This window comes from Scyliorhinus canicula, chromosome 13 (assembly GCF_902713615.1).
Source record: "Scyliorhinus canicula chromosome 13, sScyCan1.1, whole genome shotgun sequence".
Lineage (NCBI taxonomy): Eukaryota > Metazoa > Chordata > Chondrichthyes > Carcharhiniformes > Scyliorhinidae > Scyliorhinus > Scyliorhinus canicula.
This window is the reverse complement of record NC_052158.1, coordinates 161553517-161571055: the sequence shown is the minus strand read 5'-3', so window position 1 is coordinate 161571055 and position 17539 is coordinate 161553517.

The following is a 17539-nucleotide window of genomic DNA, read 5'->3' as shown; positions in this document are numbered from 1 at the left end:
AGGCGGTATCTATCCCAGTGAACAGCCGGTATCTATCCCAGTGAACAGCCGGTATCTATCCCAGTGAACAGCCGGTATCTATCACAGCGAACAGCCGGTATCTATCCCAGTGAACAGCCGGTATCTATCCCACCCAACAGCCGGTATCTATCCCAGTCAACAGCCAGTATCTATCCCAGTGAACAGCCGGTATCTATCCCACCCAACAGCCGGTATCTATCCCAGTGAACAGCCGGTATCTATCCCACCCAACAGCCGGTATCTATCCCACCCAACAGCCGGTATCTATCCCAGTGAACAGCCGGTATCTATCCCAGTGAACAGCCGGTATCTATCCCACCCAACAGCCGGTATCTATCCCACCCAACAGCCTGTATCTATCCCAGTGAACAGCCGGTATCTATCCCAGTGAACAGCCGGTATCTATCCCAGCGAACAGCCGGTATCTATCCCAGTGAACAGCCGGTATCTATCCCAGTGAACAGCCGGTATCTATCCCAGTGAACAGCCGGTATCTATCCCAGTGAACAGCCGGTATCTATCCCAGCGAACAGTCGGTATCTATCCCAGTGAACAGCCGGTATCTATCCCAGTGAACAGCCGGTATCTATCCCAGCGAACAGCCGGTATCTACCCCACCCAACAGCCGGTATCTATCCCAGTGAACAGCCGGTATCTATCCCACCCAACAGCCGGTATCAATCCCACCCAACAGCCGGTATCTATCCCACCCAACAGCCGGTATCTATCCCACCCAACAGCCGGTATCTATCCCAGTGAACAGCCGGAATCTATCCCAGTGAACAGCCGGCATCTATCCCAGTGAACAGCCGGTATCTATCCCACCCAACAGCCGGTATCTATCCCACCCAACAGCCGGTATCTATCCCAGTGAACAGCCGGTATCTATCCCACCCAACAGCCGGTATCTATCCCACCCAACAGCCGGTATCTATCCCAGTGAACAGCCTGTATCTATCCCAGTGAACAGCCGGAATCAATCCCAGTGAACAGCCGGTATCTTTCCCACCCAACAGCCGGTATCTATCCCAGTGAACAGCCGGTATCTATCCCAGTGAACAGCCGGTATCTATCCAACTCAACAGCCGGTATCTATCCCAGTGAACAGCCGGTATCTATCCCAGTGAACAGCCGGTATCTATCCCACCCAACAGCCGGTATCTATCCCAGTGAACAGCCGGTATCTATCCAAGTGAACAGCCGGTATCTATCCCACTCAACAGCCGGTATCTATCCCACTCAACAGCCGGTATCTATCCCAGTGAACAGCCGGTATCTATCCCACCCAACAGCCGGTATCTATCCCAGTGAACAGCCGGTATCTATCCCAGTGAACAGCCGGTATCTATCCCACCCAACAGCCGGTATCTATCCCACCCAACAGCCGGTATCTATCCCAGTGAACAGCCGGTATCTATCCCACCCAACAGCCGGTATCTATCCCAGTGAACAGCCGGTATCTATCCCAGTGAACAGCCGGTATCTATCCCAGTGAACAGCCGGTATCTATCCCAGTGAACAGCCGGTATCTATCCCAGTGAACAGCCGGTATCTATCCCAGTGAACAGCCGGTATCTATCCCACCCAACAGCCGGTATCTATCCCACCCAACAGCCGGTATCTATCCCACCCAACAGCCGGTATCTATCCCACCCAACAGCCGGTATCTATCCCAGTGAACAGCCGGTATCTATCCCACCCAACAGCCGGAATCTATCCCACCCAACAGCCGGTATCTATCCCAGTGAACAGCCGGTATCTATCTCAGTGAACAGCCGGTATCTATCCCACCCAACAGCCGGTATCTATCCCAGCGAACAGCCGGTATCTATCCCAGTGAACAGCCGGTATCTATCCCAGTGAACAGCCGGTATCTATCCCAGTGAACAGCCGGTATCTATCCCACCCAACAGCCGGTATCTATCCCACCCAACAGCCGGTATCTATCCCAGTGAACAGCCGGTATCTATCCCAGTGAACAGCCGGTATCTATCCCACCCAACAGCCGGTATCTATCCCACCCAACAGCCGGTATCTATCCCAGTGAACAGCCGGTATCTATCCCAGTGAACAGCCGGTATCTATCCCCGTGAACAGCCGGTATCTATCCCAGTGAACAGCCGGTATCTATCCCAGCGAACAGCCGGTATCTACCCCACCCAACAGCCGGTATCTATCCCAGTGAACAGCCGGTATCTATCCCACCCAACAGCCGGTATCTATCCCAGTAAACAGCCGGTATCTATCCCACCCACCAGCCGGTATCTATCCCACCCAACAGCCGGTATCTATCCCACCCAACAGCCGGTATCTATCCCAGTGAACAGCCGGTATCTATCCCAGTGAACAGCCGGTATCTATCCCAGTGAACAGCCGGAATCTATCCCAGTGAATAGCCGGTATCTATCCCAGTGAACAGCCGGAATCTATCCCACCCAACAGCCGGTATCTATCCCAGTGAACAGCCGGTATCTATCCCACCCAACAGCCGGTATCTATCCCAGTGAACAGCCGGTATCTATCCCACCCAACAGCCGGTATCTATCCCAGCGAACGGCCGGTATCTATCCCAGTGAACAGCCAGTATCTATCCCACCCAACAGCCGGTATCTATCCCAGTGAACAGCCGGTATCTATCCCACCCAACAGCCGGTATCTATCCCAGTGAACAGCCGGTATCTATCCCAGTGAACAGCCGGTATCTACCCCAGTGAACAGCCGGTATCTATCCCAGTGAACAGCCGGTATCTATCCCAGTGAACAGCCGGTATCTATCCCAGTGAACAGCCGGTATCTATCCCAGTGAACAGTCGGTATCTATCCCACCCAACAGCCGGTATCTATCCCATCCAACAGCCGGTATCTATCCCACCCAACAGCCGGTATCTATCCCAGTGAACAGCCGGTATCTATCCCAGTGAACAGCCGGAATCTATCCCAGTGAACAGCCGGCATCTATCCCAGTGAACAGCCGGTATCTATCCCAGTGAACAGCCGGTATCTATCCCACCCAACAGCCGGTATCTATCCCAGTGAACAGCCGGTATCTATCCCAGTGAACAGCCGGTATCTATCCCACCCAACAGCCGGTATCTATCCCAGTGAACAGCCGGTATCTATCCCAGTGAACAGCCGGTATCTATCCCAGTGAACAGCCGGTATCTATCCCACCCAACAGCCGGTATCTATCCCAGTGAACAGCCGGTATCTATCCCAGTGAACAGCCGGTATCTATCCCAGTGAACAGCCGGTATCTATCCCAGTGAACAGCCGGTATCTATCCCACCCAACAGCCGGTATCTATCCCACCCAACAGCCGGTATCTATCCCAGTGAACAGCCGGTATCTATCCCAGTGAACAGCCGGTATCTATCCCACCCAACAGCCGGTATCTATCCCAGTGAACAGCCGGTATCTACCCCAGTGAACAGCCGGTATCTATCCCAGTGAACAGTCGGTATCTATCCCACCCAACAGCCGGTATCAATCCCAGTGAACAGCCGGTATCTATCCCACCCAACAGCCGGTATCTATCCCAGTGAACAGCCGGTATCTATCCCACCCAACAGCCGGTATCTATCCCAGTGAACAGCCGGTATCTATCCCAGTGAACAGCCGGTATCTATCCCAGTGAACAGCCGGTATCTATCCCACCCAACAGCCGGTATCTGTCCCACCCAACAGCCGGTATCTATCCCAGTGAACAGCTGGTATCTATCCCAGCGAACAGCCGGTATCTATCCCAGTGAACAGCCGGTATCTATCCCACCCAACAGCCGGTATCTATCCCAGTGAACAGCCGGTATCTATCCCAGCGAACAGCCGGTATCTACCCCACCCAACAGCCGGTATCTATCCCACCCAACAGCCGTTATCTATCCCACCCAACAGCCGGTATCTATCCCAGTGAACAGCCGGTATCTATCCCACCCAACAGCCGGTATCTATCCCAGCGAACAGCCGGTATCTATCCCACCCAACAGCCGGTATCTATCCCACCCAACAGCCGGTATCTATCCCACCCAACAGCCGGTATCTATCCCAGTGAACAGCCGGTATCTATCCCAGTGAACAGCCGGTATCTATCTCACCCAACAGCCGGTATCTATCCCAATGAACAGCCGGTATCTATCCCACCCAACAGCCGGTATCAATCCCAGTGAACAGCCGGTATCTATCCCAGTGAACAGCCGGTATCTATCCCACCCAACAGCCGGTATCGATCCCACCCAACAGCCGGTATCTATCCCAGTGAACAGCCGGTATCTATCCCAGTGAACAGCCGGTATCTATCCCACCCAACAGCCGGTATCTATCCCACCCAACAGCCGGTATCTATCCCAGTGAACAGCCGTTATCTATCCCACCCAACAACCGGTATCTATCCCAGTGAACAGCCGGTATCTATCCCACCCAACAGCCGGTATCTATTCCAGTGAACAGCCGGTATCTATCCCACCCAACAGCCGGTATCTATCCCACCCAACAGCCGGTATCTATCCCAGTGAACAGCCGGTATCTATCCCACCCAACAGCCGGTATCTATCCCAGTGAACAGCCGGTATCTATCCCACCCAACAGCCGGTATCTATCCCAGTGAAAAGCCGGTATCTATCCCAGTGAACAGCCGGTATCTATCCCACCCAACAGCCGGTATCCATCTCAGTGAACAGCCGGTATCTATCCCACCCAACAGCCGGTATCTATCCCACCCAACAGCCGGTATCTATCCCAGTGAACAGCCGGTATCTATCCCAGTGAACAGCCGGTATCTATCCCAGTGAACAGCCAGTATCTATCCCAGTGAACAGCCAGTATCTATCCCAGTGAACAGCCAGTATCTATCCCAGTGAACAGCCGGTATCTATCCCAGTGAACAGCCAGTATCTATCCCAGTGAACAGCCGGTATCTATCCCAACCAACAGCCGGTATCTATCCCACCCAACAGCCGGTATCCATCTCAGTGAACAGCCGGTATCTATCCCACCCAACAGCCGGTATCTATCCCACCCAACAGCCGGTATCTATCCCAGTGAACAGCCGGTATCTATCCCAGTGAACAGCCGTTATCTATCCCAGTGAACAGCCGGTATCTATCCCAGTGAACAGCCGGTATCTATCTCACCCAACAGCCGGTATCTATCCCACCCAACAGCCGGTATCTATCCCTGTGAACAGCCGGTATCTATCCCACCCAACAGCCGGTATCTATCCCACCCAACAGCCGGTATCTATCCCAGTGAACAGCCGGTATCTACCCCAGTGAACAGCCGGTATCTATCCCACCCAACAGCCGGTATCTATCCCAGTGAACAGCCGGTATCTATCCCACCCAACAGCCGGTATCTATCCCACCCAACAGCCGGTATCTATCCCAGTGAACAGCCGGTATCTATCCCACCCAACAGCCGGTATCTATCCCAGTGAACAGCCGGTATCTATCCCAGTGAACAGCCGGTATCTATCCCAGTGAACAGCCGGTATCTATCCCAGTGAACAGCCGGTATCTATCCCAGTGAACAGCCGGTATCTATCCCACCCAACAGCCGGTATCTATCCCAGTGAACAGCCGGTATCTATCCCAGTGAACAGCCGGTATCTATCCCAGTGAACAGCCTGTATCTATCCCACCCAACAGCCGGTATCTATCCCATCCAACAGCCGGTATCTATCCGACCCAACAGCCGGTATCTATCCCAGTGAACAGCCGGTATCTATCCCAGTGAACAGCCGGTATCTATCCCAGTGAACAGCCGGTATCTATCCCAGTGAACAGCCGGTATCTATCCCACCCAACAGCCGGTATCTATCCCAGTGAACAGCCGGTATCTATCCCAGTGAACAGCCGGAATCTATCCCAGTGAACAGCCGGCATCTATCCCAGTGAACAGCCGGTATCTATCCCACCCAACAGCCGGTATCTATCCCAGTGAACAGCCGGTATCTATCCCAGTGAACAGCCGGCATCTATCCCAGTGAACAGCCGGTATCTATCCCAGTGAACAGCCGGTATCTATCCCACCCAACAGCCGGTATCCATCCCACCCAACAGCCGGTATCTATCCCAGTGAACAGCCGGTATCTATCCCACCCAACAGCCGGTATCCATCCCACCCAACAGCCGGTATCTATCCCAGTGAACAGCCGGTATCTATCCCAGTGAACAGCCGGTATCTATCCCAGTGAACAGCCGGTATCTATCCCAGTGAACAGCCTGTATCTATCCCACCCAACAGCCGGTATCTATCCCAGTGAACAGCCGGTATCTATCCCACCCAACAGCCGGTATCTATCCCACCCAACAGCCGGTATCTATCCCAGTGAACAGCCGGTATCTATCCCAGTGAACAGCCGGTATCTACCCCAGTGAACAGCCGGTATCTATCCCACCCAACAGCCGGTATCTATCCCAGTGAACAGCCGGTATCTATCCCACCCAACAGCCGGTATCTATCCAACCCAACAGCCGGTATCTATCCCAGTGAACAGCCGGTATCTATCCCAGTGAACAGCCGGTATCTATCCCACCCAACAGCCGGTATCTATCCCAGTGAACACCGGTATCTGTCCCACCCAACAGCTGGTATCTATCCCAGTGAACAGCCGGTATCTATCCCACCCAACAGCCGGTATCTATCCCAGTGAACAGCCGGTATCTATCCCACCCAACAGCCGGTATCTATCCCAGTGAACAGCCGGTATCTATCCCAGTGAACAGCCGGTATCTATCCCAGTGAACAGCCGGTATCTATCCCACCCAACAGCCGGTATCTGTCCCACCCAACAGCCGGTATCTATCCCAGTGAACAGCTGGTATCTATCCCAGCGAACAGCCGGTATCTATCCCAGTGAACAGCCGGTATCTATCCCACCCAACAGCCGGTATCTATCCCAGTGAACAGCCGGTATCTATCCCAGCGAACAGCCGGTATCTACCCCACCCAACAGCCGGTATCTATCCCACCCAACAGCCGGTATCTATCCCAGTGAACAGCCGTTATCTATCCCAGTGAACAGTCGGTATCTATCCCACCCAACAGCCGGTATCAATCCCAGTGAACAGCCGGTATCTATCCCACCCAACAGCCAGTATCTATCCCAGTGAACAGCCGGTATCTATCCCACCCAACAGCCGGTATCTATCCCAGTGAACAGCCGGTATCTATCCCACCCAACAGCCGGTATCTATCCCAGTGAACAGCCGGTATCTATCCCACCCAACAGCCGTATCTATTCCAGTGAACAGCCGGTATCTATCCCACCCAACAGCCGGTATCTATCCCACCCAACAGCCGGTATCTATCCCAGTGAACAGCCGGTATCTATCCCACCCAACAGCCGGTATCTATCCCAGTGAACAGCCGGTATCTATCCCACCCAACAGCCGGTATCTATCCCAGTGAACAGCCGGTATCTATCCCACCCAACAGCCGGTATCCATCTCAGTGAACAGCCGGTATCTATCCCAGTGAACAGCCAGTATCTATCCCAGTGAACAGCCGGTATCTATCCCAGTGAACAGCCAGTATCTATCCCAGTGAACAGCCGGTATCTATCCCAACCAACAGCCGTTATCTATCCCAGTGAACAGCCGGTATCTATCCCAGTGAACAGCCGGTATCTATCTCACCCAACAGCCGGTATCTATCCCAGTGAACAGCCGGTATCTATCCCAGTAAACAGCCGGCATCTATCCCAGTGAACAGCCGGTATCTATCCCAGTGAACAGCCGGTATCTATCCCAGTGAACAGCCGGTATCTATCCCACCCAACAGCCGGTATCTATCCCACCCAACAGCCGGTATCTATCCCACCCAACAGCCGGTATCTATCCCAGTGAACAGCCGGTATCTATCCCACCCAACAGCCGGTATCTATCCCACCCAACAGCCGGTATGTATCCCAGTGAACAGCCGGTATCTATCCCAGTGAACAGCCGGTATCTACCCCAGTGAACAGCCGGTATCTATCCCACCCAACAGCCGGTATCTATCCCAGTGAACAGCCGGTATCTATCCCAGTGAACAGCCGGTATCTATCCCAGTGAACAGCCGGTATCTATCCCAGTGAACAGCCGGTATCTATCCCAGTGAACAGCCGGTATCTATCCCAGTGAACAGCCGGTATCTATCCCACCCAACAGCCGGTATCTATCCCAGTGAACAGCCGGTATCTATCCCAGTGAACAGCCGGTATCTATCCCAGTGAACAGCCGGTATCTATCCCACCCAACAGCCGGTATGTATCCCAGTGAACAGCCGGTATCTATCCCAGTGAACAGCCGGTATCTACCCCAGTGAACAGCCGGTATCTATCCCACCCAACAGCCGGTATCTATCCCAGTGAACAGCCGGTATATATCCCACCCAACAGCCGGTATCTACCCCAGTGAACAGCCGGTATCTATCCCACCCAACAGCCGGTATCTATCCCAGTGAACAGCCGGTATATATCCCACCCAATAGCCGGTATCTATCCCACCCAACAGCCGGTATCTATCCCACCCAACAGCCGGTATCTATCCCAGTGAACAGCCGGTATCTATCCCACCCAACAGCCGGTATCTATCCCAGTGAACAGCCGGTATCTACCCCAGTGAACAGCCGGTATCTACCCCAGTGAACAGCCGGTATCTATCCCACCCAACAGCCGGTATCAATCCCAGTGAACACCGGTATCTGTCCCACCCAACAGCTGGTATCTATCCCAGTGAACAGCCGGTATCTATCCCAGTGAACAGCCGGTATCTATCCCAGTGAACAGCCGGTATCTATCCCAGTGAACAGCCGGTATCTATCCCAGTGAACAGCCGGTATCTATCCCAGTGAACAGCCGGTATCTATCCCATCCAACAGCCGGTATCTATCCGACCCAACAGCCGGTATCTATCCCAGTGAACAGCCGGTATCTATCCCAGTGAACAGCCGGTATCTATCCCAGTGAACAGCCGGTATCTATCCCAGTGAACAGCCGGTATCTATCCCACCCAACAGCCGGTATCTATCCCAGTGAACAGCCGGTATCTATCCCAGTGAACAGCCGGAATCTATCCCAGTGAACAGCCGGAATCTATCCCAGTGAACAGCCGGCATCTATCCCAGTGAACAGCCGGTATCTATCCCACCCAACAGCCGGTATCTATCCCAGTGAACAGCCGGTATCTATCCCAGTGAACAGCCGGCATCTATCCCAGTGAACAGCCGGTATCTATCCCAGCGAACAGCCGGCATCTATCCCAGTGAACAGCCGGTATCTATCCCAGTGAACAGCCGGTATCTATCCCAGTGAACAGCCGGTATCTATCCCACCCAACAGCCGGTATCTATCCCAGTGAACAGCCGGTATCTATCCCAGTGAACAGCCGGTATCTACCCCAGTGAACAGCCGGTATCTATCCCACCCAACAGCCGGTATCTATCCCAGTGAACAGCCGGTATCTATCCCACCCAACAGCCGGTATCTATCCCACCCAACAGCCGGTATCTATCCCACCCAACAGCCGGTATCTATCCCAGTGAACAGCCGGTATCTATCCCAGTGAACAGCCGGTATCTATCCCACCCAACAGCCGGTATCTATCCCAGTGAACAGCCGGTATCTATCCCAGTGAACAGCCGGTATCTATCCCACCCAACAGTCGGTATCTATCCCACCCAACAGCCGGTATCTATCCCAGTGAACAGCCAGTATCTATCCCAGTGAAAAGCCGGTATCTATCCCACCCAACAGCCGGTATCTATCCCAGTGAACAGCCGGTATCTATCCCACCCAACAGCCGGTATCTATCCCAGTGAACAGCCGGTATCTATCCCACCCAACAGCCGGTATCTATCCCAGTGAACAGCCGGTATCTACCCCAGTGAACAGCCGGTATCTATCCCAGTGAACAGTCGGTATCTATCCCACCCAACAGCCGGTATCAATCCCAGTGAACAGCCGGTATCTATCCCACCCAACAGCTGGTATCTATCCCACCCAACAGCCGGTATCTGTCCCACCTAACAGCTGGTATCTATCCCAGTGAACAGCCGGTATCTATCCCACCCAACAGCCGGTATCTATCCCAGTGAACAGCCGGTATCTATCCCACCCAACAGCCGGTATCTACCCCAGTGAGACAGCCGTATCTATCCCAGTGAACAGCCGGTATCTATCCCACCAACAGCCGGTATCTAATCCAGTGAACAGCCGGTATCTATCCCACCCAACAGCCGGTATCTATCCCACCCAACAGCCGGTATCTAGTCCCACCTGAACAGCCGGTATCTATCCCAGTGAACAGCCGGTATCTATCCCCATCGAACAGCCGGTATCTATCCCAGTGAACAGCCGGTATCTATCCCACCCAACAGCCGTATCTATCCCAGTGAACAGCCGGTATCTATCCCAGTCGAACAGCCCGTATCTATCCCACCCAACAGCCGGTATCTATCCCACCCAACAGCCGGTATCTATCCCACCCAACAGCCGGTATCTATCCCAGTGAACAGCCGGTAATCTATCCCACCCAACAGCCGGTATCTATCCCAGCGAACAGCCGGTATCTATCCACCCAGACAGCCGGTATCTACCCCCATGAACAGCCGGAATCTATCCCACCCAACAGCCGGTATCTATCCCACCCAACAGCCGGTATCTATCCCACCCAACAGCCGGTATCTATCCCAGTGAACAGCCGGTATCTATCCCACCCAACAGCCGGTATCTATCCCAGTGAACAGCCGGTATCTATCCCACCCAACAGCCGGTACCTATCCCAGTGAACAGCCGGTATCTATCCCACCCAACAGCCGGTATCTATCCCAGTGAACAGCCGGTATCTATCCCAGTGAACAGCCGATATCTATCCCACCCAACAGCCGGTATCTATCCCAGTGAACAGCCGGTATCTATCCCACCCAACAGCCGGTATCTATCCCACCCAACAGCCGGTATCTATCCCAGTGAATAGCCGGTATCTATCCCAGTGAACAGTCGGTATCTATCCCACCCAACAGCCGGTATCTATCCCACCCAACAGCCGGTATCTATCCCAGTGAACAGCCGGTATCTATCCCACCCAACAGCCGGTATCTATCCCAGTGAACAGCCGGTATCTATCCCAGTGAACAGCCGGTATCTATCCCAGTGAACAGCCGGTATCTATCCCAGTGAACAGCCGGTATCTATCCCACCCAACAGCCGGTATCCATCTCAGTGAACAGCCGGTATCTATCCCAGTGAACAGCCAGTATCTATCCCAGTGAACAGCCGGTATCTATCCCACCCAACAGCCGGTATCTATCCCAGTGAACAGCCGGTATCTATCCCAGTGAACAGCCGGTATCTATCCCACCCAACAGCCGGTATCCATCTCAGTGAACAGCCGGTATCTATCCCAGTGAACAGCCAGTATCTATCCCAGTGAACAGCCGGTATCTATCCCAGTGAACAGCCGGTATCTATCCCACCCAACAGCCGGTATCTATCCCAGTGAACAGCCGGTATCTATCCCAGTGAACAGCCGATATCTATCCCACCCAACAGCCGGTATCTATCCCAGTGAACAGCCGGTATCTATCCCACCCAACAGCCGGTATCTATCCCACCCAACAGCCGGTATCTATCCCAGTGAATAGCCGGTATCTATCCCAGTGAACAGTCGGTATCTATCCCACCCAACAGCCGGTATCTATCCCACCCAACAGCCGGTATCTATCCCAGTGAACAGCCGGTATCTATCCCACCCAACAGCCGGTATCTATCCCAGTGAACAGCCGGTATCTATCCCAGTGAACAGCCGGTATCTATCCCAGTGAACAGCCGGTATCTATCCCAGTGAACAGCCGGTATCTATCCCACCCAACAGCCGGTATCCATCTCAGTGAACAGCCGGTATCTATCCCAGTGAACAGCCAGTATCTATCCCAGTGAACAGCCGGTATCTATCCCACCCAACAGCCGGTATCAATCCCAGTGAACAGCCGGTATCTATCCCAGTGAACAGCCGGTATCTATCCCACCCAACAGCCGGTATCCATCTCAGTGAACAGCCGGTATCTATCCCAGTGAACAGCCAGTATCTATCCCAGTGAACAGCCGGTATCTATCCCACCCAACAGCCGGTATCTATCCTAGTGAACAGCCGGTATCTATCCCAGTGAACAGCCGGTATCTATCTCACCCAACAGCCGGTATCTATCCCAGTGAACAGCCGGTATCTATCCCACCCAACAGCCGGTATCTATCCCAGTGAACAGCCGGTATCTATCCCAGTGAACAGCCGGTATCTATCCCAGTGAACAGCCGGTATCTATCCCAGTGAACAGCCGGTATCTATCCCACCCAACAGCCGGTATCTATCCCACCCAACAGCCGGTATCTATCCCACCCAACAGCCGGTATCTATCCCAGTGAACAGGCGGTATCTATCCCACCCAACAGCCGGTATCTATCCCAGTGAACAGTCGGTATCTATCCCACCCAACAGCCGGTATCTATCCCACCCAACAGCCGGTATCTATCTCACCCAACAGCCGGTATCTATCCCACCCAACAGCCGGTATCTATCCCAGCGAACAGCCGGTATCTATCCCAGTGAACAGCCGGTATCTATCCCACCCAACAGCCGGTATCTATCCCACCCAACAGCCGGTATCTATCCCACCCAACAGCCGGTATCTATCCCAGTGAACAGCCGGTATCTATCCCACCCAACAGCCGGTATCTATCCCACCCAACAGCCGATATCTATCCCACCCAACAGCCGGTATCTATCCCACCCAACAGCCGGTATCTATCCCACCCAACAGCCGGTATCTATCCCAGTGAACAGCCGGTATCTATCCCAGTGAACAGCCGGTATCTATCCCAGTGAACAGCCGGTATCTATCCCAGTGAACAGCCGGTATCTATCCCACCCAACAGCCGGTATCTATCCCACCCAACAGCCGGTATCTATCCCACCCAACAGCCGGTATCTATCCCACCCAACAGCCGGTATCTATCTCACCCAACAGCCGGTATCTATCCCACCCAACAGCCGGTATCTATCCCAGTGAACAGCCGGTATCTATCCCACCCAACAGCCGGTATCTATCCCAGTGAACAGCTGGAATCTATCCCAGTGAACAGCCGGTATAAATCCCAGTGAACAGCCGGTATCTATCCCACCCAACAGCCGGTATCTATCCCACCCAACAGCCGGTATCTATCCCAGTGAACAGCCGGTATCTATCCCACCCAACAGCCGGTATCTATCCCAGTGAACAGCTGGAATCTATCCCAGTGAACAGCCGGTATCAATCCCAGTGAACAGCCGGTATCTATCCCACCCAACAGCCGGTATCTATCCCACCCAACAGCCGGTATCTATCCCAGTGAACAGCCGGTATCTATCCCAGTGAACAGCCGGTATCTATCCCAGTGAACAGCCGGTATCTATCCGACCCAACAGCCGGTATCTATCCCAGTGAACAGTCGGTATCTATCCCAGTGAACAGCCGGTATCTATCCCACCCAACAGTCGGTATCTATCCCAGTGAACAGCCGGTATCTATCCCACCCAACAGCCGGTATCAATCCCAGTGAACAGCCGGTATCTATCCCACCCAACAGCCGGTATCTATCCCAGTGAACAGCCGATATCTATCCCAGTGAGCAGCCGGTATCTATCCCAGTGAGCAGCTGGTATCTATCCCAGTGAACAGTCGGTATCTATCCCAGTGAACAGCCGGTATCTATCCCAGTGAACAGCCGGTATCTATCCCACCCAACAGCCGGTATCTATCCCAGTGAGCAGCCGGTATCTATCCCAGTGAACAGTCGGTATCTATCCCAGTGAACAGCCGGTATCTATCCCACCCAACAGCCGGTATCTATCCCACCCAACAGCCGGTATCTATCCCACCCAACAGTCGGTATCTATCCCAGTGAACAGCCGGTATCTATCCCAGTGAACAGCCGGTATCTATCCCACCGAACAACCAGTGTGTGGCTTCGTGAATATTGCTGAAATTGGATGGTATGCAGTTTGTGATTGGGGGCATCCTTGTGTTCAGTGGCCTGTTCATTGTCCAGTGTATGGTGGGAGAAACCTTGCAGACCTCGCGGTATAAGTGCAGAATTCTCTGAAGGAATCATAGAATATAATTTACAATGCAGAAGGAGGCTATTCGGCCCATCGAGTCTAAACCGACTGTTGAAAAGAGCACCCTACCCAAGCCCATACATCCACCCCTATCCCCGTAGCCTCACCTAACTAATTTTGGACACTAAGGGCAATTTATCGTGGCCAATCAACCTAACCTGCACATCTTTGAACTGTGAGAGGAAACCCACACACACATATGGGGGAATGTACAGACTCCGCACAGACAGTGACCCAGCCGGGAATTGAACCAGGGACCCTGGAGCTGTGAAGCAACCACTATGCTACCGTGTGTCCATAGATGAGGAGTTAGAGGTGCAAGGGGGTGGGCAGTGCTCTTTGAGGGAGTTAATTCAGCAATGATGGCCGGCTGATCCTGAAACAGACAATTCCCGTCTATCAGCTCCAGCCACACATCAGTCAACAGTGGGAATTGGCATAACCAGGCTCTGGCACTACTCCGCATCCCCCATGTGGCAATGCCACCGTGTGGGTGATAATGTGGAGATGCCAGCGTTGGACCGGGGTGGGAACAGTAAGAAGTCTTACAACTGTTATGGGAGAGGTGTTTTCAGAACCCCAAAATGTATCATGGAGTTCAACCAATCCCCACCTTTAATGAATTGTTGCTTTTGAAGCACACGGCTTGTTCTCCGGGTGTGGTATTACAATTATGGACACGTGGGGTTTTAAAACAAAACAATGTTTATTCCATGAACTCAAACTAACCTTTTAAACAAACATTGGATCTCTTAACACCCCTGACTTCAAAAATAACCCTGAAAATTATACAACACTACCCAACCCTGAAAACTGTTCCTTTACACATCCAAAAGACTTAACAAATCATTCAAAGAGAAACACATTAGATTTATATTCAATACTGAGACCTTTTTTACAATTCAGATTTCACCAAAGGATTAAGAGATAGTCCTTCATGGCAGAGATCACCAGCCATGCAGCTCACAGCCACACCCAAGCTTTCTTCAAACTGAAACTAAAACTCAGAACTAACCTCCAAATGGCCGAACTGAGCTCAGCTCCACCCAGTCTCTGACATCACTATTTTCTTAAAGGTACATTGCTTAAACATCCATTTCTTAAAGGTACTCTCACATGACTCAACACCAGGTTAAAGAGGTGTGAATTAACCTGGGGTTACCCCTATCTTTGGATCTGTAAAGACTTAATTACCTGCAAATGCTCGCATTCTAAGCATTGTCTGGCATCTTTAAATTTGTCTTTATATATGTTTCTGGAACATACCTCTTCATTCACCTGAGGAAGGAGCTGCGCTCTGAAAGCGAGTGTTTGAAACAAACCTGTTGGACTTTAACCTGGTGTAAGACTTCTTACTGTGCTCACCCCAGTCCAACGCCGGCATCTCCACATCATTACAACACCAGGTTAAAAGGTTAAAAGTCCAACAGGTTTGTTTGGAATCACTAGCTTTCGGAGCACTGCTCCTTCCTTTGGTGAATCTGACCACATAGAACATAGAACAGTACAGCACAGAACAGGCCCTTTGGCCCTCGATGTTGTGCCGAGCAATGATCACCCTACTCAAACACACGTATCCACCCTATACCCGTAACCCAACAACCCCCCCTTGACCTTACTTTTTAGGACACTACGGGCAATTTAGCATGGCCAATCCACCTAACCCCCACATCTTTGGACTGTGGGAGGAAACCGAAGCACCCGGAGGAAACCCACGCACACAGGGGGAGGACGTGCAGACTCCGCACAGACAGTGACCCAGCCGGGAATCGAACCTGGGACCCTGGAGCTGTGAAGCATTTATGCTAACCACCATGCTACCCTGCTGCCCCATGTGTGTGGTCAGACCAGCTCGGGCTGCAGATCACGCTCAGAGGACACACACCTCCCCTGCACCCCATTGCCACCCACTGTCACCCGCTGTCAAGCACTGGCACCCGCTGTCACCTGATGTGTTATCTGTGTTGGTCTAACATCGACTGCAACTGGATGCAGTGAAACGAGAAACAGGCTTCCGACACAGGAGATGGTCCAACACTGTTTTATTGAACCTGTTGATTGCTGTACATAATCTGCTGTGGGTTGACACTCTATTAACCTAACTGATAACCACCTACTGGCTTGACCAGACTAGCTCTCTACCACATGGTGATGATGTTCATTGGCCTGTGAACTGCGACTATCTCCCTGGCTGTGTCCTGTGAGAGATGATGTGGAGATGCCGGCTTTGGACTGGGGTAAGCACAGTAAGAAGTCTTAGAACATAGAACACTACAGCGCAGTACGGGCCCTTCGGCCCTCGATGTTGCGCCGACCTGTGAAACTATCTGAAGCCTATCTGACCTACACTATTCCATTTTCATCCATATGTCTATCCAGTGACCACTTAAATACCCTTAAAGTTGGCGAGTCTACTACTGTTGCAGGCAGGGCGTTCCACACCCCTACTACTCTCTGAGTAAAGAAACTGCCTCTGACATCTGTCCTATATCTATCCACCCCTCAATTTAAAGCTATGTCCCCTCGTGTTGGTCATCACCATCCGAGGAAAAAGACTCTCACTGTCCACCCTATCTAACCCTCTGACTATCTTATATCTCTATTAAGTCACCTCTCAGCCTTCTCCTCTCTAACGAAAACAACCTCAATTCCCTGAGCCTTTCCTCGTAAGACCTTCCCTCCATACCAGGCAACATCCAACATACCATTACAACACCAGGTTAAAGTCCAACAGGTTTGTTTCAAACACGAGCTTTCAGAGCGCAGCTCCTTCCTCAGGTGAATGGAGAGGTATGTTCCAGAAACATTTATATAGACAAAGTCAGAGATGCCAGACAGTGCTTGAAATGCGAGCATTTGCGGGTAATCAAATCTTTACAGATCCAGAGATTGGGGTAACCCCAGGTTAAAGAGGTGTGAATTGTCTCAAGCCAGGACAGTTGGTAGGATTTCGCAAGTCCAGGCCAGATGGTGGGGGGTGAATGTAATGCAACATGAATCCAAGGTCCCGGTTGAAGCCGCACTCATGTGTGCGGAACGTGGCTATTAGTTTCTGCTCGGCGATTCTGCGTTGTCGCGTGTCCTGAAGGCCGCCTTGGAGAACGCTAAGCATTCTGTGTCGTGTGTGTTCATTGGTTATCCTGTGTGTCAATCACTGCCTGTCTGCATCTCATGATATACATGCGTGGATATTATGACATCTCCCCCTTTTAAATACATTTTGGAACGTGGCTGTATCCATGCCTAACTGTGTACAAGTGGGGAATGAATTAACATATTTACATGGGAAGGTGTCTATCGTGCAGATACAGAGCAAACTGAACAAAATTTACAAGATTTAAGTCTATAGATTCAGTCTTTGTGGTGGGCGACAAATTCTCGTTGATCGC